General features: G+C 48.6%; 1 protein-coding gene and 1 long non-coding RNA gene across 2 annotated transcripts in view; one reads left to right on the plus strand and one right to left on the minus strand.

Moving 5' to 3' along the window:
- The window catches only part of ATF3 (activating transcription factor 3), a 151,096-nt gene that overhangs the window by 100,995 nt on the left and 23,805 nt on the right, over nucleotides 1-26,296 (minus strand). The window lies entirely within an intron of this gene.
- Nucleotides 3,585-4,423, plus strand: LOC131381850 (uncharacterized). Its single transcript, XR_009210839.1, has 2 exons — nucleotides 3,585-3,777; nucleotides 3,992-4,423. It is a non-coding gene; the product is annotated as an uncharacterized LOC131381850 (long non-coding RNA).

Here is a 26,296-nt window from a genome sequence, read left to right on the forward strand (position 1 = left end):
AACCCCAGCACCAGGCACTCTGAGCTAGCTGTAGAGCAGGATAGGGATTCAGATGCTCATTCATTCAACAATTTTTAGTTTTAGTTTTAGTTTTAGTTTTTGAGACAGAATCTTGCTCTGTCACCCAGGCTGGAGTGCAGTGGTACAATCATAGTTCACTCTAACCTCTGCCTCCTGGGCTCAAGAGCTCGTCCCACCTTAGCCTCCCAAGTAGTTAGGACCACAGGAGTGCACCACCATGCCCAACTAATTTTTAAATTTTTCATAGAGACAGAGTCTCACTATGGTGCCCAGGTTGGTCTCAAACTCCTAGCCTCAAGAGATTCTCCCTCCTTGGCCTCCCAAAGCACTGAGATTACAGGTATAAGCCACTGTGCTTGGCCCATTCAACAAATTTTAGTTGAGCACAATCTACATGCCAGTCACTGCTCTAGACACTGGGAATACTGCCGTGAATGAAACAGATTAAAAGACTTGCCCTCATGGGGCTGACATTCGGGGGTAGGGAGGGGAATGAAGAGAAGAAACAGGTGGCCAGATGCGGTGGCTCACGCCTGTAACCCCAGCACTTTGGGAGGCCAAGACAGGCAGATCACCTGAGGTCAGGAGTTTGAGACCAGCCTGGCTAACATGGTGAAACCCCATTTCTACTAAAGATACAAAAAATTAGCCGGGCGTGGTGGCACAAGCCTATAATCCCAGCTACTCAGGAGGCTGAGGCAGAAGAACCGCTTGAACCCAGGAGGCAGAGGTTGCAGTGAGCTGAGATTGTGCCATTGCACTCCAGCTTGGGTAACAAGAGCGAAACGCCGTCTCAAAAAAAAAGAGAGAGAGAGAGAGAAGAGAGAGGCAAACCAACTAAAAAATAGATATGTTACAAGATTCTGGGAAGAAAAATAAAACAGGGGAGAACCTGACCATAGAGGATGGTGTGCCCAGCACCCACACAGTACCCAGCAGAGAGCAGGTCCCTGACTCTAACTGACCTGGCCAGCTCCTCAGGGTCAGGTCTAATTTCCCCACACCCCAGGCACAGCAGGTGAGGGGCTACTAGAATGGAAAGAGCCCCTAGAATCAACCACCAACACTGATGGCATAAGTATCCCCAAAGAGCCAGATTCCACCCAGTGTAGCCACCTCCATCCAACCCTGCCAGGATGTCCTCTCTTCCACGTCTTCCTCTGTCCTCCTCCAAATCCTGGCTACCTGAACCCAGCCATTAGGACCTGCACAGTCCAGCAGGGAGACCAACCAGTGAAAAGACCATGACAGTACAGAGACGAACAATCTGCAGGGCCTGTGCAGGGGCTGTGGGAGCCTGAGGAGGGGGAAGCAGTTTTTGTAGGGTTCTGCCCTGTGCGTCGTAGGATGATAAGCAGCATCCCTCATCTCTTCCCACTGGATGCCAGTAGCACCCCACCCCCAAACTGGGACAACCAAAAGTATCTCCAGACATTGCCAAATGTCCCCTGGATGGGTTGGGGGCAGGGGGGCAAAATCAGCCCTAAGTGGAGAATCACTGGTTTAACTCGAGGTCAGTTCAACTTATTTTACCAAGAAGCACCTTTTATTTATTTTGGAACTTTTATTAATGCTGCATGTAACCTATATTATTCTCAACACTCTGGGAAGTGCTGATTTCCAGATAAAGCTCGTGTTCCCTATCCCAGGGCGCAGGACCTTGGGATCTGGGCCCTGCCTGGCCCTCTGGCCACACCCTGCTTCTCTACTTTTGGCTTCAGTAAAGGCCAGCCGTAGTTGCCTTCAAACACTGCATGTAGCCTTCTAGACTCAGGCTGCTTCTGCTATCTGGAATGCTCTTCCCACCCGTCCTCGCCTGGCTCACTGATTCATTCTTCAAGTCTCCACTTGGGGCATCATCTCATCAAACCACCCTGAAGCCCAGACAGGGCTGAGCTCCCGTAGCACCTGAAGCACTACGGTCCTACGGTATGCATAGTTTGAGGTTATGGACCCAATTCTCTACCTGACCCGCAAGGCAGAAACCCTGTCTTTTCATCATTGTTAGCTCCAGAATCTGATAAATTGTCTGGCACAGAGTAGATGCTCCATAAAGGTCAAAATGAACTGAAAAGTAAATACAGCTTTGGAAGGCCAAGGCAGCAGGATCACTTGAGGCCAGGAGTTCAAGACCAACCTGGGCAACACAGCAAGACCCCATCTCCACAAAAAAAAAAATAAAAATTAGCCAGGTGTGGTGGCGCATGCCTGTGGTCCTAGCTACTCGGGAGGCTAAGGTGGGAGGATCACTTGAGCCCAGGAGTTGGAGGCTGCAGTGATGGTCGTGCCACAGCACTCTAGCCTGGAAGAGCGAGATTGGGTCTCGAAAAAGAAAACAAAAAACAGAAAACAAAACAAAACAAACAGAAAAAGAAAAGAAGGAAAAAAACAAACGAGAGAAAAGTAAATAGAACACAAAGATGAGTGAGATAAAGATACAGGGAGTGAGGGGCGGGAGAGCGCAGGCTAAGGGAGGGAAGGAGCCGAGGGGTATCTTCTTCATGCAACATGGGAAGAGATGATTAAGTTGCCTGCTCCTGCTCCTCATTCTTTCCTCCTTCCGGCTAAACAGTCCTAGTTGCCTTAACCTTTAATCTGACATCCATCTCATTTTCCAACCGTCTAATCACCTTCGTCATTGGCATCACTCCGTGCCTTCTCCACATTTTCTAGAGCTGCTTTTGTGTGTAAGACGATGCGTTCAGAGCCGCAGGAACACACAGCCCCAGGAGGACGGCCTCCACTTAACCAGCTTGATTCCCCAATTCCCTGAGCCTCACGTCGCCCGACCTGGTGGCTGTTTAGAGCAGCCCTGCCTCTGGGCACCGGCAAGTTATTTTCACAGGGAAGCTAGTGGAGAGAGTGTAATTGGTGATTATGCTAATTCCTTCCTTTTCTGTGTCAGGGACTGCCCCGCAGGGAGGCCAGGCTCCCTGGCGGGTGTGTGTGAAGATCTAGCAAGTTCTAGGCCTCCTTCCTCCACAGCAGGCCTCCAGCTGTGCGGAGACAGCCCACAGGTGAAAGGACCTCCCCAGGGTCACCCTCGGAGGGAAGACATGGCCCGCGTGCGGGGCGGGGAGGGGAGGCATTGCACCCTGGCTTCTGGAACCCCAAGCTTAAAGCATCCCCCCACCCCGCAGCTCCCTCTCGGGGCGTCGGTGACGGCAGAGGAGGCCAGTCCCTTAGCAGCTCTGAAATCCTATGACATAGGCCGGGTCGCCGCAGGGCAGCCTTGGACCGCCCGACCGTGGCCCCCCGGGCGGTCTGTAGCATCTCGGACCCGTCACCGCTGGGGCAGGCGCTGTCCTGAGCCCCTCGCAGGAGGCCGCCTGGTGAGCCGCGGGGCCCCTCCGCTTCTTCAGCCCGAGCCCAGCACAGTCCGGCGGCGCTGGCTCCCGCTGTTTCTGGCTGGGGCCGGCGCCTCCAGTCCGCGGGGGACCTGGCGGGGTCGCGCGGCCCGGAGCGTGGAGACGGAGGGGCGCGGGGCAGGGCGGCGCGCTCGGGGGGCCCACGTGGCGGGGGCTGGGAGGCCGCGGGGTCGGGCAGGGCACTGCGGGGACCTTGCCGGGTCCTCTAACGAAGTCCCGGCTTCGTGGCCCGCACACAGAGGTGGCGTTGAGGTGTGGAGTCTTGAACACGCTGCCCAGGCTGATGCCACCTCTGTGTCCCCAGGACGCGTGGCGATAGCAGGAGAGGCCCCTCCCTGACCCCCAACCGCCCCCAACGCAGAAGCTCGAGGAGGCTCCGGCCTGCTTGGTGAGAGGCCCAGAGGCTGCTGCAGGTGGAGAGGGCTGCGGCGCCCGCGGTGGCGGGGAAGGGTCATTGGGTCCGGATGTGGATTCCAAACTGCCCCGGGCGGCTTTCTCCTCCCTGCTGGAAGGCAGTAGGGCAGCAGCACACAGGCGGGCGCCAGGGCCGGCGGGGGCAAGGGACGGGCGCTGTCTGTGACTCCTTTGCCTCTGGAAAACAGGGACGGCATGAGGCCTCGTCTGCAGCAGCGTCGCATGCACGAGCGAGATGTGCAATGTCAGCTCCGGAAGCGACAGCTCGGCTGCCTCACTGCCTGGCCTGCGCCCTCCACGGGGAGTCTTCCTTCTGCCTTCCCCGTCACACCTCCTCGGCAACTGTCCAGAGCCAGGGAGTGAGCTGCCTGGGAAGAATGCAACGACAAAAATACTTAGCCGCATCCGGAACTTCCCTGGTGGCAGCTGGTCCCCGACCGTGGGCTTCCCCTGGCAACTGTTGTGTTGAATGAATTCCGAGTCTGACTCTGGCTCTGGCACGCCCCTGGGGGGGTCTTGGAGAAGTCACCCAAACTCTCAGCCTCAGTTCCCACCCCTGTCAACTAGGGCTAATAATACCTCCCCAAATGCCCCCTGGGAGTATTAAATAATATAATGTCGATGGCCACCTTTCTTTACTCAGAAGGACAATGAGAGGATAGAGTGCCACAGGAAGGACACAGGGCGCCCAGTAGCGATGCTGAGCGAGCTGCCGGGAGGCACGTGGCGCTTGCCTGGAGACTGTACACCAGCGAACAGCCACTCAGGGGCGCTTGCTGGGCGCTGGCACTGTGCTGAATCTCTAAGCAAGCCCCATGAGTTAAGCATTATCCCCATTGCGCACATGAGGGAAGGAGACCCTAGAGAGACTAAGGAAACTGTCTGAGGTCACCCAGCACCAGGATTCAAACCCTAGCTATCGGCTGCCAAGGCCCCCGCTGCCAGCCACTCCATGGTGCTGCCCGCTGGGGGTGAGGTGCCAGGGTCTGTCCCAGCTGGGCTGGAGGGGCAGAGTCACTAATTCTTCCCATATGATCTCCCTGGGACTCCACTCCCTCATCTGTAAAGTGGGCATGATCATGCCAGCTCAAAATGGATGTTGTGACATTGAAGTGGTGGTCCTCACCCCTCTGCAGTGCTCAGCAGGAGACACTTTATAAACAGAGGATTACCTCTGCTGCCTTGAGCCAAATGGCTTGCCCTGCCAAATTGTTGGAATGGTTCAGAGACAAGTGTGCTATTAGGAAGAAATTTATGATGCTTCATTCAGAGTGAGTCACTGAATCCCTGCGGTGAGGGGCATCAGCTAACTGGGGAACCCTGGCCCTAGCTGCCTTGGGTCTGGCTACCTCCCCACCAGAGGGCCAGTGGTGGCCAGTGACGCAGGTAGGTGAGGACAGTTGGAGAGGGCAGGCAGCCTCCAGTAGGGGAGGAGGTGGTGCCTGCAGTGGATCTGCTTAGACCTCACACTACGCGCCATGGGCTCCAGAATTCCCTTTCTGCTTGCCACCGAGTGTCCCAGGATGCCCAAATGAGGCTCCAGGCCACTCTTCTGCTCTTCTCCACCACATTTGCTCAGCCGTCCCCAGGACTGGGTCAGCCAACAGATATTTCAAAGCGTTTGGGTGAACCCTCTTCTCTCTGCCTTTGAGTCACAAATGAGGACAATGACAAATAACTAAACTTCAGGGGCAAGAAGTTTTAGCTTAGATGTTGCAGTTCTGCTGGGATTTTTTTTTTTTCCTTAAAAACTACAAAACACTATGTTCATGAGAAGGATCTCCAGCCTTACAAGTTGGTCATAAATGTGACTGTATGAGAAAAACCAGTGTAAGAAAACACCTTCCAGAATCTCGGGTGATCTCCTTAGACAGATGTCACTGCAACTCGCCAAACAAATCTGATCCTTCCCCATCTGCTCCCGGGGGCAGTATGAGGGATTTCTTTGATATGCCCAAACCCAGAGGTTAGGATGGAGTATTCACACAAGGCTCAGGACACACATGGACAAGGTAAGAACCAGCTCCCTTCACTGGTGGTTGCCCTTCTAGTTATCCACATTTTCCAAATGGCTAATGGCCAGGCAGGTTGTAAAAGCAGGTGGCTAGGCAGTGAAATGGGGTCTGTAATGTCACTCACTGTGAGGCACACTCCCCTCCCTGACTGTATGAGAAGAACCAGTGTAAGAAAACTGGTGTAACCACCAGAAAAAAAACCAAAAAACAAAACAAACAAACAAACGAAAAACCAGAAAGAGCCAGGAGAGCCCCTCTGGCTCTTTCTCAGATCATGTTGACTCCTCCTTTAATCTTAGCCCCATGAGGCTCACCCACGGGACACAAGTTAATAACCAGAGCTGTAGATGTAGAGACGGGCACACCTGGGAGCTGATCACCTGAGAGTGTGAAAAAGAGTAGAAGAACCCTAAAGAAGAGACAAAATGGCTTTTCACACTGCGGCTGGTCCCTGTGGGAGAAAACGCACCCCACACCTGACGGGTGCTATTCATCACGATGGCCCTGTTGGAGCCGAGCTCATGCTTGGTGCCGGACCTAAGAAATCAGGGATGCACACAAAGCGTGTTCTGAGCATTTGTGATGTGCCAGGCATGCTTCTAGGTGCATTTTCTGCTTGAATTCTTTTGATCCTCACAGCAGTCCTGTAAGGTATTACGTGGCGGAGCCTGGATTTAAATTAGACTCTTTCTCAAATTCCATCTCCAGTGGTTATATTATTAGAGACGCGAATTTGTTCCCCAAAAAACACTTAATGGTACTACTATTATTCGATCCCTTTCCCAGTGCCAGACAGTGTGCTAAGTATGCGTTTTACATACGTTAATTCATTTATTATATGCAAAACCACTTTTTTTTTTTTTTTTTTTCGAGACAGGGCTTCCGTCTGTCACCCCGGCTAGAGATAGTGGCTTGATGGCAGCTCACTGCAGCCTCAACCTCCTAGGCTCAATCGATCACCCCATCTGAGCCTCCTGAGTAGCTGGGACTACAGGGGCACACCACCACTCCCAGCTAAATTTTTGTATTTTTAGTAGAGATGGGGTTTGGCCGCGTTTCCCAGGCTGATCTCAAACTCCTGGGCTCAAGTGATCCACCCACCTCAGCCTCCCAAAATGCTGGGATTACAGGCGTGATCCATTGTGCCCAGCTGCAAAACCACAATTTATAGCTAAGGAAGTTGAGGCTCAGAGAGATTACTTACCCAAGGTAATAGGGCTAATAAGTAGTGAAACTGCGACTTGAACCCAAGTTTCTCCAATTCCAAATCCTTTAATGATAATTAGTGCGTTCTGCTTCTTTCCCCAGTATGAGGTTATGGTATATGTATTTGTATCTACCTAAAGCCATGAGGGTTTTGTTAACAAAATTCTATAAAAGGTCTTATATGAGCATACAAGACACAGACCATGGTGGTGTGGGGCCATACAAAGAGCATGGGAAGACCTCCTGCTATACGTGGTGGATTGGCATTCTGCATGTATTTTTTCTCACTTTCTTATAGCTTTTTCATAAAGATAGCTGCAATAATTTCTCCTATTCCTGAAACAAGCCTCTTTACAATGATAAAAAGTCTTAAACCTGATCTGACTTGCTTTGACAAACAGAATTCAGTGGAAGTGATGTTGCCTTTAACTTTTTGGAACACTGCCCTGAGACCACCCTTTAAATAAGCTAGTCTAGCATATTAGAAGATGAAGGACCAAGCGGGGAGAGCTGAGGAACCCCAACCAACAGCCAGCACCAACTTATATTTTCCAGGCCAGCCAATGATAACCGAATGCAGCAGTATGAGTGAACTCAGGTTGAAACCAGCAAAGAGGTCACCCAGTCAGTTCCTAGAATCATGAGAAATCATAAATTATAGTTGCTTTAAGCTATGAAGTTTGGCATGATATATTACGTAACAATGGATAACTGATACATCCTTCCAAATCCCACCTCACTCACTCCCCTGCAAAAAAAAAAAAAAAACACCCCACTAATAATGGAATTACAAAGCCGTTGGGTCAAAAGGATGAATAGATAAGAAGATAACCACTGGGAAGGAAAGACTTCCAAACATTTTTATAGATGGGCAGGTAGGTAGAGGAGCAGTCTCCACATAAAGCTGAGGAAGTCACACCCCACATGCATACAAGAGAACTGTATGATGAGAAGTGAACCAAGGTGCTCCACGGAATCTCCAAAAAGTTGCTGCTTAAAGGCACCAGGTACCACAGAAAGCAGGGGTGAGCCCCAGGGCTAAGCAATAGGAGGCCACCCCCTCCTCTCTTTTTGCATGGAAGAGGCCAGAAATTTATTATCTGGAGAAGTTGACCTGGAGATGCTCTGAGTCAAGTCTGGAACTCAAGACACTAGTCACAGCACAGCATGACAGTGACGCAGGAGTTTGAAAAATGGGACAGTAATTTTAAGATATATATAAACTATGGGCTCTCAGATTCTTTGGCTGTTCCCAGAACACTAGCAGCTGGGTGTCACTGCCTTTCCAGGCAGGTAATTGGAAGATTCTCCTCTAGATAGATTGAGCTTCTTCTTCACCCACATCCTCCACTCTTAGAAAAGATCTCCACAAAATGTTACTTGAAGATTCTCAGTAAAACAGCCTTCTAGCCATCTGGTCACCCTACTATGATGCTCACTAACTTACAAGACTTCCTCACTCTTAAATATGAAGGATCACCGGATATTTGAAATGAAAGAGACAGGTCAAAACAAACAGAAAGGCCAAGCGTGGTGGCTCACACCTGAAATCCTAGCACTTTGGGAGGCCGAGGCAGGCAGATCACCTGAGGTCAGGAGTTCAAGACCAGCCTGGCCAATGTGGTAAAACCCCATCTCTACTTAAAATACAAAAATTAGCCGGGCGTGCTGGCGGGTGCCTGTAATCCCAGCTACTCGGGAGGCTGAGGCAGGAGAATCGCTTGCCGGGAGGCAGAGGTTGCAGTGAGCCGAGACTGCGCCATTGCACTCCAGCCAGTGGGGCAAGAGTGAGCCTTCGTCTCAAAAAAAAAAAAAAAAAAAAAAGACTCAGAAGAATCAGACACCAAGAATATACAGTAAGTAGAAAAACCTTAAAAAACAAAAAGGAAGCTATAAATTAGTAATCTTGGAAAAATACGACATAAAAGGAACAGTCAGAGAAGAAAGCTCTTTGAAGCTTAAAATATAACTAAAGCAAAAAAAAATTGAATAGAAGCTGCCCAGTACAGGGAGTTTAAAAAAAAAAAAGGTTCACACCAGAGCACATCAGTATCAAATTTTAGAACCAAATGATCAAGAGAACATCCAGAAAGTCCTAGAAAGAGAAACACACCTAATAGACAAAGGAATGAAAGCAGGAAGGGATCAAACTTCTCATCAGAAGCACTAAACAGAACACAGTGGAGAAATGCCTTCAAAATTCTGAAGGAAAACGATTTTCAACTCAGATTCAACCCAGATATAAAATTCAACCCAGAATTTTATATCCAGCCAAATGATCAATCAAATATGAAAGGAAAATAAAACCATTTCTGGAATACAGGACTCAAAAACTCAAAATCATGAAAGAGGAAGCCAAGGCATCCAGGAACATGGGTGGCAAAAGATAAGTAAAATCTCAGGGCAGGGAGATAGTAGCCAGCTCAGCCTGAAACAGTAGGACAGAGAACTGGGGAGGGAAGTCTTGCCGAGTGACGATGGGAAGCACTGGTAAATTATATGGCATGTATAAGTAGTGGGACATTTTATTGCTATACCTTTGATAGACCCAATAAAGGAATTGGGGGAAATTGCAATCAGTAAGAAATGGGAAAGGGAGTGATGGTGTCTTACTTATTCCAGGAAAAAAATTGTCTGAGAAACGGCACTTAGCTAAACATTTTGAAATCTAAAGTAGGGCCAGGCATGGTGGCCCACGCCTGTAATCCCAGCACTTCGGGAGGCCGAGGCAGATGGATCACCAGAGGTCAGGAGTTGAAGACCACCCTGGCCAACATGGTGAAACCCCGTCTCTACTAAAAATACGAAAATTAGCTGGGCGTGGTGGCAGGTGCCTGTAATCCCAGCTACTTGGGAGGCTGAGGCAGGAGAATCGCTTGAACCGGGGAGGCAGAGGTTGCAGTGAGCCGAGATCATGCCACTGCACTCCAATCTGGGCGACAGAGCGAGACTCCATCAAAAAAAAAAAAAAAAAAAAAAAAAAAAGACAGAAAGAAAGAAAAAGAAAAAGGAAACAAATCTAAAGTAAAGACAGAAAAAGACATCTGCCTAGTGGAAAGTGGCTGCTTCAGAGGAGCAGGGCACAGGAGGGAAAGAGTCGGGGCTGTCAGCTGCTGGTTTTTCTGCTCTGCCTTTTAGCCCTATTTGATTTTTAACTACGGGTATGGGTCATCTTAATAAAATACAACATTAATTTTTATGCAAAAATAAAGGGCATGGGCCTGAGAGTCATTGCCTGGATTCAAGTCCCACTCTGCAACCCTTATTGGTGGCAGAGCCTGGGTCAAGCCACTGGTCTTGCTGAGCCTCAGTTTCCTTATCTGCCTTGTAAAATGGAGGTGAAGATGAAATATAAGTGAAATACAAGGCGTACATGAAATACAATGAACACAATGACCGTTAAGGGCCTGGCACAGGATATATGTTTGGTAAATTATAGTCATTGTGATTTTTAACATTTTTGAGAAATTCCAGGGTATAAAATGAAAGCAAAATTTCACTGTCCAGCGTTTGGGAGGAGCCGAGAAAGGCTGGTAGAATGTCACCCTTGCATTCGTCAGTAGGTTCTCTGGCTGGTAAGCAGCAGATGTTCTGCAGCCTCCCACCCAGCCCCTCCATACCAGTCAATAGTGATGTCATAGTCAGCTTTCAGAGTGGGTTATGAGGAGCTGGGATTCGGCAGAGAGTGGCTTTTCACATAAAGGCCCAATTCATACCCAGGGACATGCTGGAGGGTTTTCCTTCTGATACAATCATCCCATACAATAAGCCACCTCCAGGGGATGGATCAAAAGCAGCTCCAAGCTGGGCATTTCGTGCAAAGCTGGAGGAAGGCAGCCCCAGGCTTAGCTGGGGGCTGGGGAGCACAGTGGAGTCAGGCAGAAAGGTCCTGCCCCTGACCTTCCGAGGTCCTGGGCTCCAAGCAGCCAACAGTGGTCTTATGCCCCACCCAAGGGACAGGGCTCTGTGGAAGGCCTAAGGCTGAGAGTGCTGACCCCTTAACCTTCATATATGTACATGTATATTTAAACAAATGTATTGAATGGGGAAATGTCTAGAAAGAGATATACTTTAAAATGTTAACCATAGTTCTTTCCGGATGGTGGTATTGGAGCTGATTTTAATTTCTTTTTATTTATCTCTATGTTTCAATTTTTGTACCAGGATTATACATTCCCTTTGAAGTTTTGATTAATAATAGCAATAATAAAGTAGGAGGTGCTGAATCCCTGAGAGTGGGGAAGGCAGGAGGGAAAGTTCCAGGGCCCCTAAAAGGAACAAATGACAGCCTGAGAGATTCCTTAACAGCAGGGAACATGTCACTCCTCTTCCAGACAGAATTCTTAGAATTCAGAGAGGCTGAGGGTTGGGGTGTGCGCCAAGGCAGAATAATAGAAAACAGCTAATGCTTCAGTAACAGTGCATGCAGTGTGCTGTTCTATTCTTTAACTCCTTTAATCCTCCCAATGACCTCATGAGATAGGGTCAGTTATTCTCCCTACTTGACAGATGAGAAACTGGGGTCCAGAGAAGATAAGCACTTGACCAAGGTCCCTTCTGGAATGAGAACCCAAGCATCCCACTGTAGGCTCTGGGCTGGTAACTGCTATGATTTAATGGCAGCAGCAAGATTATAATCAGAGAGAGGGAGAGAAATGCTTAAATCACAGGGGTTATCACTCTTTTCTGAAAGAAAAGCTACATTTTATTTTCTGGAGGTCTTTACTAGTACCCCTCTTTCTGTTTTACTGCCTAGGCCCCCAGAGAGGAGAGCAAGGTCGCAGCCATGGACTTAGAAATCAACCACCACAATATAAAGGAATGAATTAATGGTATTTGCAGCAACCTAGATGAGATTGCAGACTATTATTCTCAGGGAAGTAACTCAGAAATGGAAAAACCAAACATCATATGTTCTTGATCATAAGTAGGAGTTAAGCTATGAGGATGCAAAGGCATAAGAATGACACAATGGATTTTGGGGACTCAGGGGAAAGGATGGGAGGGGGATGAGGAATAAAAGAATACAAACTGGGGGCTGGCCATGGTGGCTCACACCTATAATCCCAGCACTTAGGGAGGCTGAGGCAGGTGGATGACCTGAGGAGTTTGAGACAGCCTGGCCAACATGGTGAATCCCCGTTTCTACTAAAAATACAAAAATTAGCTGGGCGTGGTGGCACGTGCCTGTAATCTCAGCTACTTGGGAGGCTGAGGCAGGAGAATCACTTGAACTTGGGAAGCGGAGGTTGCAGTGAGCCGAGATCGTCCACTGCACTCCAGCCTGGGAGACAGAGTGGGACTCCACCTACAAAAAAAAGAAAAAAACTACAAAACTGGGTGCGTGTATACTGCTAGGGTGATGGGTGCACCAAAATCTCACAAATCACTACCAAAGAACTGACTCATGTAACCAAACACCACCTGTTCCCCAGTAACCTATGGAAATAATTTTTTTTTTAATTTTACATACGAACACTTAAAAAGAGAGAGAGAGAGAAAGATCAATCACTGCAACCTGGAATTTACATTCCACTGATACCTTCCAAGCACACCCCACTGGACAATTTTTAAATGCATTCACAATCCCTGTCTATTTAATCCTTACACATACCCTGTCGGGTCGACCTTGACACTTGGTTGGCCCCTTATCACCCTTCTTGTGCTTGTTTCATGTTTCTCTTCCCCATCAGACTGTAAGTTCCCTGAGAGCAGGGACCCGGTGCCCCTTGTTTGCCTTGTATCACAGGTGTCTGGGACTTCGTCCTGTGCTACCCTGATTGTAAACACGGGCCCCGTTTTGCCAGCAAGGAAACTCAGGCTCAGAGACGTTAAGGATCTTGCTCAAGATCCCATACTGAATAGCACTGGAGCTGGGCTTCCAGGCTGGAGTCTGACCCTATGAACCGTGGCTCACACTCACCCTTCTAGATAGTGCTGTTTCAAGGCACATGTATCAGAAGAGGGGTACACCTGTGGCCACCTGGGAGCTGCAGTAATGGCCAAACCTTCCCAGTGGGCAGCAGCTGGGGTAGGGAAGGGGCAGCCAGTCCATGAAAGGGCTGAGTGCAGAGTGAGGCCAAGAAGCATCACTGACAGGAGGTGGCAGGGACTCTGGGCTAGACATCCAAATTCTGGCCCTACTTAGGAAACACGTGACCCTGAGCATCTGCCTCTTCACGGATAGGTCAATTTCACTGACTAAAAGTAAGAGACAGCTAAACCCTCGTATGGCGATTCATACAAGTGAGTTATTCTGAGCTTTAGTTTCTCATTTGTAAAATGGGAAAAATCCCTCATGGGGTTGTCATGAGGATTAAGTGAATTAATACTTATAGAGTACTTGGTACAGTAACTGGTCCACAATAGTAGGAGGTTGGGAGGAGTAACAAACAGCACCAAACAGGTAAATATCCACAGAATGGAGTGTGCATGCCCACACACCAGCCACCTCAACATTCCCAGTTACGAAGAGTGAGAACATGTATGGAAATTCCCGGTGATGGACCCATTAGCCAAATGTTCTGTATCAGCCTTTACTGCATAAAAATCCACCCCAAAATTTAACCGCTTAGAACACTCATTCTTTTATTGCTCATAATTCTTAGGGTGGCATCGGCTGGGCAGTTTCTGTTTGTCTCACCTGTGTTCACTCACAAGGCTGCAGTCAGCTGGGAGGTCAGCTGTGGGCTGGTTGGTCATGGGCAGGTTTCTCAACCTCAGCGCTGCTGACATTTGGGACCGGGTAACTCTCTGTTATGGGGGGACTGTCCCGCCCGTTATAAGATGTGAAGCAGCATATCTGACCTCTGCCCACTAGATGCCAGTAGGACAGCCAAAAATATCTCCAGTCATTACCAGATCTTCCCTGGAGGACCAAGTTGTCCTTTGGTTGAGAATAACTGGGAACTAGTGGAACTCAACAGGCCTGACTTGTCTTTGCTCCCCCTGGTCTCACCTTCCAGTAGGCCAGCCTGGACTTCTTCCTGTGATAGCAGAAGGGGTCCCAGCAGCAAGAGGGAGCAAGCCCTGATGCACCAGTGCCTGTCAAACCTCTGCTTGTATCACATGTGCTGACGTTCCATTGGCCAAAACAAATCCCATGGTCAAGCCCAGAGCCGGTGTGGGCAGGGCCTACACAACGATGTGGAAACAAGGAGGCGTCTTGATTGGGAGCCATTGCTATAACCATCTTCCACAGTCATTTTTCCACCATGACAAGGATCCGTGTTGCCAGTCCTCACACGGTACCAGGGAAGGCGCCACGTAACCTCAGGCTCCCTATCGCTCTGTGAGCTCATCTGCATAATAAAGGAGGGGCTTATTCTGAGTGGTCCCTGGGCTCTGAGACATAGCTGATCTCACACAGCCAGTGGGTGTCACCCCAGGGGAGTGCTGGTCCTAGCACAACCCAAGCTGGTGTCACCTGCCCCACTGGCCCTTCCAAATGGCCTTCCCAGACTGCAAAACCTGGGATTTAAAAACGGGAGCAGTCTAAAATACCTTATAGTCCTATACTATCTTGTAGTTCTCAAAAAGCTTCCCCATACTCTCTGAGGTAACATCCATATTCTCTGAGGTAACACAATGTTTAAACCCCCAAGCTACAGTGGCTTACTACAATAAAAAAAAAATTTTTTTTTGAGATGGAGTCTTGCTCTGTTGCCCAGGTTCGAGTGCAGTGGCACAGTCTCAGCTCACTGCAACCTCCACCTCCTAGGTTCAAACAATTGTCTAGCCTCAGCCTCCCGAGTAGCTGGGATTACAGGCTCCTGCCACCATGCCCAGCTAATTTTTGTATTTTTAGTAGAGACAGGGTTTCACCATGTTGGCCAGGCTGGTCTTGAACTCCTGACCTCAAATGATCCACCCACTTCGGCCTCCCAAAGTGCTGGGATTACTGGCGTGAGCCACCACGCCTGGCCCACAGTAAAATCTGATGTAGTCCACTGCATGGTGTAGCTGACCCTGGCTGTGGGGAGAAAACACTGTGATTCAGGAGCCCAGCCTGAGAAGACATTCCCCTTTTCCACACTCTGAGCAATGACATCCTATGGCCAGACAAGAGGAAAAGGCCGAGGACCACACAGGAAGCACTGTGAGTGGGACAGGCCCGGGAGTGGCCACCTCCCTCTCCCCACATTCCATAGGCCAGACCTCAGCGGACATGGGGCAGGAGGCTGGAAGTGAGAAAAAGGAACTCAGGGTTCCTCAGAGAAGTTTCTGCCATGAAAACACATTTCCTCCATGCGTCCCCACGAGATCTCTAGAAGGAGGGCATGTTCCTACATGTGCCCGGCTGTGGCCTCAGTGTGTGGACAGAGTAGAGACTGAATCTAAAAGCCAAGATAGAGCTTCTTTGTGTGTCATTCTACCTGATTCACACACACACGCCTATGTATGTATGTATGTATGTATGTATGTATGTATGTATGTATGTATGTATGTATCTAGACCCTGCAGGATTTCTTTAACTTCTGTGACCTGGCTTCTGGCATGCTCACCTCATCGGTTTCTTGTGTGCTCTGGGCTGAGGCCTGGCTTGATTCCATGGAGTGTGGTATGGCTGGGAAAGGGGGCTGGGAGGAACCATTTCTCTTGGTAGCACTCCTGCTGTCCCCTGCTCAGGCTCAGGATGCCAGCGCTGTCATTGCCCCTCCTTCTCTTCACCCTTGAGATCTGGGTGATTTCATCTCCTCAATCCTCCTGCCTCAGCCATCTCCTCCATTTCCACTGCCACTACTCCAGACCACACACCATTACCAACTCCGATCCACCTTCCTCCCAGGCTTTGGAGTCAAGTCTCAGCCCTGCTGCTTGTTATTTTCACTGTGAGCCTAGCAATAGAGAAAGGCCTTTAGAATGTGCTAATAAGGAGAGGAAGCAACTCTGAGTGCTGCAGGGAGGTGGGTTGGGGCAGGCAGGGAGGAGACACTTCCTAGAGGAGGTCAAGAGAGCCAGGCCTTGAAAAGTGCTTGGAATCTCGGCAGGTGTGGTGGTGGGAGGCAGTTGGGGAAGGCAGGAGATGTGATGCCGCATTGTGGTTCCGGGGGGTCAACTGGTATATTGCTGAAGGGCAGGATTTCCACTGGCTCATCTCTGCCTTCCCAGGTGAGTTCCCGTCTGTCCTGCACCATGCTGAGTGTCACAGGGCCACTAAGCATCAGGGGTACCATGCCAGTGCCCTGCCCTGTGGTATCCCCACCTCCCCACCATCTCCCTGGGTCATGCCCATGGTGCATACTTCAAGAGTTTCTATTAAATAGGTGTAGGCAGCCCACAAAAGGACTCCTGGGCCTGGTTCAACTCTGTCAGAGGCCTTCTCCTCTCTGGGCCTTGGTTTTCCCAACTGTCAAGTGAGTTGACTTCTAAGGCATAAGAAAGCCCTATGCCAGGAGGGTGAAGCCCACACTACAGAATCAAGATATCTGGGTACAAATCTCCAGCTTTCTGAGTAACTTTGGGCAAGTAAATTAATATCTCTAAGCCTCAGTTTTCTTGTTTGTAAAAGACGCTAATACCCCAAAACCCAGTCAGAACGCCTTAAGTAGGAGCCAAAGAATTCGGTTGCACCAAACTTGGAGTCTCCTTATGGTGAGGATAAAGAAGAGATGCAGAGCATGGAGCCAGTTCTGTTACATCTAAATTCAATTATTATGAGTTTTATAGTTGGATTCTTGTGGATAAAATGTGTTATATGTCAAATCCTTGACACAGTGTCTTAGTCTGTTTTCTGCTGCTATAACAAAATACCACAGACTAGGTATTTTGTAAAGAAAAGAAATTTATGACTTCTGGTTCTGGAGACTGGGAAGTCCAAGAGAATGGCACTGCCATTTGGCAAGGGTCTTCCTCTTGTGTCATCCCATGGCAAACAGACAGAAGAGCAAGAGGACATGTGTGTAGAAGAGAGAGAAAGAGAGAGAAAGAAAGGGAGAGAGAGCATGCTTTTATAACAAAGCCACTCCTGAGATAACTAAGCCATTCCCATAATAAGGGCATTAACTCATGTATGATGATGGAGCCCCCATGACCTAATCACTTCTTAAAGGCCCCGCCTCTAAATACTATTGCAATGGTAATTAAGTTTCAACATGAGTTTTGGCAGGGACATTCAAACACTAGCATACAGTAAGTGTGCAATGAAAGTGACTAATTAGTGGTAGAAAGCCAAGAGCTTCCCAGCTGAGCTGAAGTATGGGCACACTGAGAAACAATTCAAGATTCCATTTGGAATCAGGTCAGGCTCAGACCCTGGCAGGGCCAAGCTGGCACTCTCAGTCCCGGAAGCCTGCAGGCCTGGCACTCCAGCTGTTTCCAGCTGCTCTGTCCATGATTAGATCCTCGAGGTCCTAAGGAAAACCCTGACCTGGGCATTACCTCTGGGCAGGCAAAGAAGAAAGGTTTTTCAAATTCTCAAGGTGTTGGGGGGAAGAGAATAGAGAAATCAGTTAGAGACCACTCTGCTCCTTTTTGTTAAAAACGCTCAGAACTATGTTCATGGTTAATAACCCAAGCAGTTATTCCCCTTTTGGTTTCCGTCACAAGAGAAAACTTAAGCTTCTCTTTGTCCAAGGGGGAAAGGAGTGTCAGGACACAGCCGGCTCCTGCCTCTCCAGCCCTAGTGAAGCACACCCCTCGTCCTGCCAGCCTGGGGCCCTCTCCCCTCCACAGGGGGAGCAGGGCTGCCAGCCTCCTACTCCCCACACTCCTCATTGTGACCAGCTGTGGATGCCAGCATACCAAGGGACACCTTAAGTTAGGAGCCTGGGTCCCAGGAGCATCCCAGAGAAAAATTGGGAGGGGACCCTGGAGGCCCTTTGTTGTAGACAAACTGAAGCCCATGCTTCCTCGGCTGATTCTTCTCTCCCGCTTTGCTGGTTTCTTCTCACCTCCTCACCTCCTTTCTGAATGTTGATGTGCCCCAGAGCTAGTGCTTGGACACACCCACATGGCCCATCTCAGCGATCTCACCCAGGACTGTGGCTTTATGTAACATGTATAGGTACATGCAGATGACTTTCAAATGTGTATGTCCAGCCCAGACCCTCTCCAGAACTCCGGACTCATTCATCCAACGGCCCACTCATGGCCTCCACGGGGAGGTCTAAGAGGTATCTCTCACCTCACAGGTCCAAAACAGAGTTCCTGGTCTTTCCTCCTCCCACAGTCTTCTCTACTTGAATTCATGGCATTTCCATCATTGCTCATGCCAAAAGACTTGGAGTCACACCTGGCCTCTGTTACTCTCATCCCCACACCCAATCTATCAGCGAAACCCTCGGCCTGCATACAGCTTCTGACCTCGTCTCCCCACCTCCCCCACCACCTCTGCCTAGTCTGTAATACTCTCCTTACAGGTCTCTCGGCCTCCACGTTTGTGCTTCTGCAGTCGGCTGTGAACTAACTCAGCAGCTAGACCACCCTGGGAAGGCAAAAGTCAGCAGAGGTCCCTCCTCAGCTCAAAGCCCTCCAATGGTGTCCCTTTCCATTTGGAGTAAGAGCCAATGTCATCACAACAGCCCATGTTCCCTCTCGCTTTCAGCATCTAGCACTGTCTCCCTGCTCACTCTGCTCCAGCCACAGTGGCCTCAAATCCACTAGGCAACACTCCTCCCTTGGGGCCCTTGGCATTGGTGTCTCCTCTGCTTGGGACCCTTCCTCCCGGTGTCTGTGTGGTTACCTCCCTGCACTACTGGGCATTTCACGTCTTTAGTCAAATACCACGTTTTGGCCAGGCGCAGTGGCTCATGCCTGTAATCCCAGCACTTTGGGATGCTAAGGTGGGCAAATCATTTGAGATCAGAAGTTCGAGACCAACCTGGCCAACACAGCAAAAACCCCGTCTCTACTAAAAATACAAAATTTAGCCAGGTGTGGTGGCATGTGCCTGTAGTCCCAGCTACTTGGGAGGCTGAGGCAGGGAAATCACTTGGACCCGGGAGGCACAGGTTGCAGTGAGCTGAGATCGCACCACTGCACTCCAGAGCACCACTGCGACAGAGCAACACTCCGTCTCAAAAAACAAAAACAAAAACAAAAAACAACAACAACAAAAAACACCTTTTGGTGGGGTCTTCTCTAACCTCCTTAATTAAAACTGCACCCTTCTTCTATACCCTCCGTTTGATTTTTCTCCGTGATATTTATCACAATCAAACATACTACATGCTTACTGTATTTTGTTTATTGTTTGTCTCTTCTGACTTGAATGTAAGTTATAAGTTATCTGAGAGTAGAGATTATTGTCTCACACATAGCAAGTGCTCAGTAAATATTTGTCAAGTGAATGAATGAACAGAAATCAATGGCTCTGGTGTATCTGTATTGACTTTTCCCATGAATACAATTGCACTTAGCACATCAAGCTGGGTGCCAATGAATAGAAGGACAAAAGAAACACCTTACACCATCATATTCAGTTGTTCCTTCAGTTGAGGGATGCTGAGGCCCAGCAAGAGGGAGGATATCGTAAAGCATCACAGCACGTTGCCTTTAGAGCTGGGACTGAGACCTAATCCCCAGGTTTCCCAGACAGTGCCTGTCCTCTGGTCCCCCTCCCACCCACGATCACAGAAAGGTCACTGCTTTCTGACAACAATTTTCAGTCTCCTGAACTATAAATTTAGAATGAGGAACCTACAGAAAACAAGTAAATTAGGTATGAGGAGGGGGTATTTTTAGCTTCACTGGTTTCCAAGTGCATGCGTCTATACAAAGCTCTGTAAGGATGCCTATATATAGGCATACTTATCAGAAAGCCAGCTGAGTGAGTGGTGGGTCGGCTTTTCTGGGGGTGGCTGAGTGAGCCTGTTGCAACACCGATGGTTTTGAGCCAGAGTGGCTAATTCCAAGGAACTGGCGCTGCTTGAGTCATCTGGAAGCTCAACACCTCGCTTCGGGAGTCCAGAAAGAGTGGGAGGAGTTAGATCCTTTTTTTCCTTCTCAATCAGCCAGAAGCACCAATGAAACCCCAAAGTCTACCCAGCTAGTAAATGAAAAAAGCTTTTATGGTCAAAATCTCCCTAGTGCTCAATTGTTCTCTCCTTGGGGGCAGATGGGGATTCTGAAGCAGGGGCCTGAGCAGAAACCTGGGGCTTCTGCACCCCTGATTGACCCGACAAGCCTCTTTGGGGCTTTGGTTCTTTTGGTTACCAGGACATTTCTCAGATTTCAGACCAAGCCTGAGCGAGCATGGAGCACTACCTTCAGCCAGGCACTCTGTCCACATATGTGAACTCGTTTCATACAACTCGACTAGGGAGATACTTTTATTACTTTTATTATTGTCCCCATTTTACAGTTGGAGAAAGCAAGGCAAAGAGCAGATGAGTAACATGCCCACATCTCACAGCACAAGGGCAGACCCAAGCAGTCTAGCTCCACAGCGGCTTCCTGGAACTATCAGCTTATGCTGACTGCAGGGCACGCAACCTGAGTCAAAGTCCAAACTATATGCAGTCTTCATTCCTTCAGCAAATATTTACTGAGCATCTACTATATGTAGGGCATTTCTGAAGCTCTGAAGTTCATGGCTGGATCCAGGGTTGGATGCTGCAAACCTTTGGCTGGACACTGAGCTAAGTAATGCATGTGGAACAATTCCACTGGCTGTTTGTGGAAACTGAGTGAGGGCAGGGCTGGTTCCTCTCCTTTGGGGCAGCCTGAGCGAGTTATCCTGACCCATGCAGTAGAAATAGAGGCTAGTTCCCCCTGTGCAGAGCAAAAGCACCAAGCACTGAGGTTGGAGGAGACTTCTGTCCTCATGTAGCTTATGTTGGATAGAGTGTGGGGACACGGGAAATGAACACAAACAAGTAAACAATATACTTTAAAATGGTTATAAAGGCTGTAAATTAAATGTAACAGGGAAATGAAACTGTTATGGGTTGAACTATGTGCCCACAAAAAAACTAAGGGTTCTGCATGAACCCCTAGTACACTTATTTGGAGATAGGTGGTGTTGTTGTTGTTGAGACAAAGTCTCGCTCTGTCACCCAGGATGGAGTGCAGTGGCGTGAAAAGATAGGGTCTTTACAGAGGTAATCAAATTAAAATGAAGTCAGTAGGGTGGGCCCTAATCCAATATGACTGGTGTTCTTATAAAACGGAAATTTGGAGACAGACATGTGCACAAGAAGAATGCATATGAAGATAAAGGTGGAGACTGAAGCAATGTGTCTACAAGCCAAGGAACACCAGAGATTGCCAGCAAACCATCAGGAGCCAGGAGAGAGGGCTGGGGCAGATTCTCCCCACAGCTCCCAGAGGGAACCAACCCCGACCTTAGACTTGTAATCTCCAGAATGGTGAGACAGTTCAGTTCTGTTGCTTTTAAGTAACTCAGTTAGTGGCACTTTGTTACAGCAGCCACTGCAAACTAATATAGGGACAAAGGTGTCAGGGGAAGAACAGGATTTTGGCTACCAGACTGGGTAAGATCTATCTGAGGAGGTGACACTGGGACTGAGACCTGAATATTGAGAAGGAGATGGTCGTAGGAAAAGCTGGGGAAAATCCACATCCTAGAGATGGAAACAAACCTGCCATATCTGCAGCAAAGCTGGAAGGTGTGTGTCTGGAGCCAGGTGAGGGAGGGTGGACAGGTTCAAGGTGAAGGCAGAAGTAAGGCAGGGCCCCGGCACAGGTAGGGACTTTCATGGGACATGCTGGGAAACCAATGCAGGGAGTGGTTTTAGGCAAAGAGTGATGCGAGACCCTACTTTCCCCTTGAAAAGATCCCTCTGGCTGCCCCATGGAAAGTGGACTTGAGGGTGAGGCAGGGGAAAGCCGGCAGGGGAAATCCGGCTAGGAAGGTGAGGCTCAGGTTCAGCTGCAAAGTGATGGAGGCTCAGATGAGGGGTCTGGCGGAGGAGCAGAGAAGTGGTCTGGTTGGTGATAAACTCTGGAGGCAGAACTCCAACAGGACCTGCTGGTGGACCCACCGTGGGATGAGACAAAAAGAGAGTCAACTGTGACCCTTACGATTTGGTCTGAGCAACGGAGTGGACAGCGCTGCTTTTTACTGTGGGATAATGAAGGGGTAGAGTGGAGAGTTGTTCTGAAGAGGGACAGCCGGCCTCCATCCAAACATGACTTCTAAAATGAGGTCAAATTGAAGATTGAAGAAACAGAGCTCCTGTCCTGGAACTCACAGCCTGAGGGACACAGATGTGTAAACAATAGCAATACAACGTGTGAAGTAGCTGGTGACACTCACAGCTGTGGGAGTGATTCTGGGGAAGTTGGACAGAAGAAGTTTTTGTTTTGTCAAAAACCATTTCTAAGTTTCGTAAGTGCTGCAAAAATAGTACAAAGAATTCCCGATACCCTTCACCCACTTTCCCCAAATGTTAACATCTTACACATTTACAGTGCATCATCAAAACCAGGAAATTGACATTAACTACAACCTGATTCGAATTTTGTCAATTGCCCCACTAATATACTTCTCTGACCAGGAGCCAATCCAGGATCACATAGAGCATTTAGTTGCCAAGCTTCCTTGTTTCCTCTAGTCTGGGATAGTTTCTCAGCTTACACTTACACTTTCATGACCTTCAAACATTTGAAGATTACTGGACACTTATTTTGTAGAATGTCCTTCAATTTGGGTTTAGCTGGTATTTCCTCAGGTTGTGAATTATTTGTTTATTATTATTTATTTATTTATTTACTTATTTATCTATTTTGAGACAGGGTCTCGCTCTATCGCCCAGGCTGCAGTGCAGTGGCACGATCTTGGCTCACTGCAACGTCCGCCTCCCAGGTTCAGGTGATCCTCCCACTTCAGCCTCCTGAGCAGCTGGGACTACAGGCACACTCCACAGCACGCTACAGCTAATTTTTAAATTATTTATAGAGACAGGGTCTCCCTCTGTTGCCCAGGCTGATCTCAAACTTCTGGACTCAAACGATCCTCCTGCCTCAGCCTCCCAAAGTGCTGAGATTACAGGCAAGAGCCACCACGCTCAGCCGGATTTTTTAAGAGCACCACATAAGTTTATGTTGTGCCTTTCTTGGGGCATTATATCAGATGCTACATGAGGTTGATATGCTCTCTTATTTATTATGTTAACTCTGATCACCTGGTTAAGGTGGAGTCCGCCACATTTTTGCTACTATAAAGTGACTACTTTTCTCTTTGCAATTACTAACCATCTTATGGGAAGGCGCTTTGAGATAATGTAAGCATCTTGTTTCTCTACATTTTCGCTCATCTGTTTCCATTGATGATTCTTGCTTAACACAACTATAATGGTAAGTGTTTGCCAAGTGTTTTCTATTTCCATCATGCCTTCTAATTCCTACTAATTATAATCCTACTTTAAGGAAGAACAACTGTCCCTTCTTGCCTGTTTATTTACTTATTCGAATATTTACCTCTATTGGTATAGACTCATTACTTCTTATTTTATCCTTAAATGCTGTAAGTTATAATCTATTGTGATCATTATTTATTTTGTGGCTCCAACTATCTCATTTTTGGCCATCAGCAGACCCTGTAAGTTAGCTCGTGGGTTCAAGAGGAAAGTTTTGAGCAGGGTCATGAACAAGCCATGGGGGCTTATTAGAGAAGAGGAAGAGGAAAGGCTTCCAGGCCTGAGGGAGACTTGAGGACAGGCGGCTCTCCTCTGAGCTGGCCGGTCCTCACTATGAGGGCCAGGAGGATGCAGCCACACACCTTGCTCGGGTGGACAGAGCTCCACAGAACGCCATGTCCGTGTGGGCTTCACCACCAGCAGGACTTCCTCAAGGATCTTCTGGAGCTGCAGCCATGAATTCCCAGCACTCACGGTGTTAGTGCATCCACCTGGATTTGCTTAGGAGAAGCCCTCCACCGTGTCCATGAACCCCGCCCGCCACCTCCTGCCTGCCGTTGCTTTGCCAGACTGGATATCACCCAGGGCTGTGGTGTCCCCACAGCTCTGCCTGTGTCTGAAGGGTGTTTCCTGGACTTCTCTGCCTGAAGAACTTGTACTAGGGGAGGCTCTCAGAGCTATCAAGTGGCAGAGCCATGTGTCCTACAGATCATTCAGCACACTGGCTACTGTTTTGACTTGTATGTTGTCACTTTCTCAATCCAGGGCCTCTGTGAAGTCTTGAGTGGATGCCCAATAGGCTAAACAGAAGGGAGTGGGTGGAGGGGCTGGAGGAATAGCAGTTGCAGGACCATCAGTCTGGTCAAGGCCCCAGTTGACAGGGATAGAGCTGGGCCCTGGAGGGAAAATGGCTTATCTAAGGTCACAGGGACAGTTGGTGTCTAAGCAGAACTAAAAGCCAGTGTCCATGTCCTTCTCACCATTCCACATTCCCAATCCACTCTGCTTCTTGTTTATCAGCTACTGATGAGGCCACAGCCCGGGTGTACGGGTCCATTTCTCTTGTTTCCCCTGCAGGCAGAGAGATGGAGGCCAATCTTCTGGCCCCTTTCTGGGCCAGGGCCTCTAGGCATATGGACAGCACTGACCACTTGCCCACAGGGAAGGGGAATGTCCTGGGTCACGTAGCAAGCACAAGGCTGAGGGCAAGTCTGGGATCACCTTGCAGCCTCTCCACTGTAGGCCCGTGACCTCACCCAGACCAGCACTAAGCCAGCCACCTCTTCTTCCATCTCTTCTTCCTCTTCCTTCAGTCCCAGAAGGGAAATAGGGCCCTTTTTTTTCTTTTTAAATTTCAAATGAAGGGCTGGATGCTGTGGCTCACAGCTATAATCCCAGGAACTTGGGAGACTGAGGCAGAAGGATCGCTTGAGGCCAGGAGTTTGAGAGCAGCCTGGGCAACACAGCAAGAGCCCATCTCTATTTTTTTAATTAAAAAAATTAAAATAAATAAATAGATTTCAAAGTAAGCTTACAGTAGGTTAAACATTCACATGATTCAAAATTCAAAAGATACAAAAGTTATGCTGTAAGAAGTCTCCTTTTTGACCCTATCCTGTGGGCACTCTCTTTCCAGCTGTGGTTAGTCTCTCCTGCAGCTTTCCAGAGATGTCTGCATAAGGCCTCACAGATGGTTTCTGTAAAGGGCCAGGTAGAAGATAAGTTCAGCTTTGAGAGCCATAGGCCTCCTCTCACAACTTTTCAACTCTGCACGGTAGTACAAAAGCAGCCGCAGATGATACCTAAACTAATGAATGTGGCTGTGCGCCTGTGAAATTTTTTTATGGACACTGAAATTTGAATTTCATGTAATTTTTCTATATCACAAAATATTATTCTTGGCCAGGCGCAGTGGCTCACACTTGTAATGCCAGCAGCACTTTGGGAGGCCAAAGCAGGCAGATCACCTGAGGTCAGGAATTCCAGACCAGCCTGGTCAACATGGTGAAACCCCATCTGTACTAAAAATACAAAAATTAGCACGCGCCTGTATTCACAGCTACTTGGGGAGACTGAGACAGGAGAATCCCTTGAACTCGGGAGGCGGAGGTTGCAGTGAGCCGATAGCCACTGCACTGTCCAGTCTGGGTGACAGAGTGACACTCCGTCTCAAAACTATATGCATAAATAAATAAATATTATTCTTAATTTTCCCTTAAACATTTAAAAATGTAAAAACCATGCTTAGCTCAAGAACTGTACAAAATATAATATTTCAATGTATGGATAAACCATAAGGTAGTTAAACAATGTCCCATTGATGGACATTTAGGCTGGTTCTAGTTTTTTGCTATCACGTCTAATACTGCAGTGAATAAACTCACCCACACATAATGTTATGTGCAGGTAATGTATCTATAGGATAAACTGTGGGACGTTTGATCAAATCTGAACAGCCTTCCAGGCTCCTCCACCTCCTTTCTCATCTTGCTCCCTTGGTACCTGCCAGTTAACATCAAATGTACTGAGAGCCTCACAAGTTCTAGCCACCTTGCCATTCTCCTTTCTCATTTCTCATTCTAACCAGCCAATAGCCCAGCAGGACTGGTTTCTTCTTTCCTCATGTCACATAAACCCTGGAGTCTGGTGGACCAGAGCTTGCGTTGCAGCTCCTCACCACACCTCAGTTTCCCAGGCTCCTTCTACCCTTTTGCTCTGCCATACTTAGGATGTGATGTGACTTCCATCTTCGAGGTTGCCATATGGTCGTGACATGGCCGCTGTGGCTCCAGACATCATATTCTCATCCCACAGAACAAAAGAGAAAAGAGGGTAAGAGGCCGCAGAGCACACATCCGGGGAGTCAGCCTCCTTTAAAGGGCTTGCTCGGAAGTTATCCCCAGATGCTTCCATTTTCATCTCATTGGCCTTACCTGTGACCCATGAGCCC

This window comes from Hylobates moloch, unplaced genomic scaffold (genome assembly GCF_009828535.3).
Source record: "Hylobates moloch isolate HMO894 unplaced genomic scaffold, HMol_V3 SCAFFOLD_18, whole genome shotgun sequence".
Lineage (NCBI taxonomy): Eukaryota > Metazoa > Chordata > Mammalia > Primates > Hylobatidae > Hylobates > Hylobates moloch.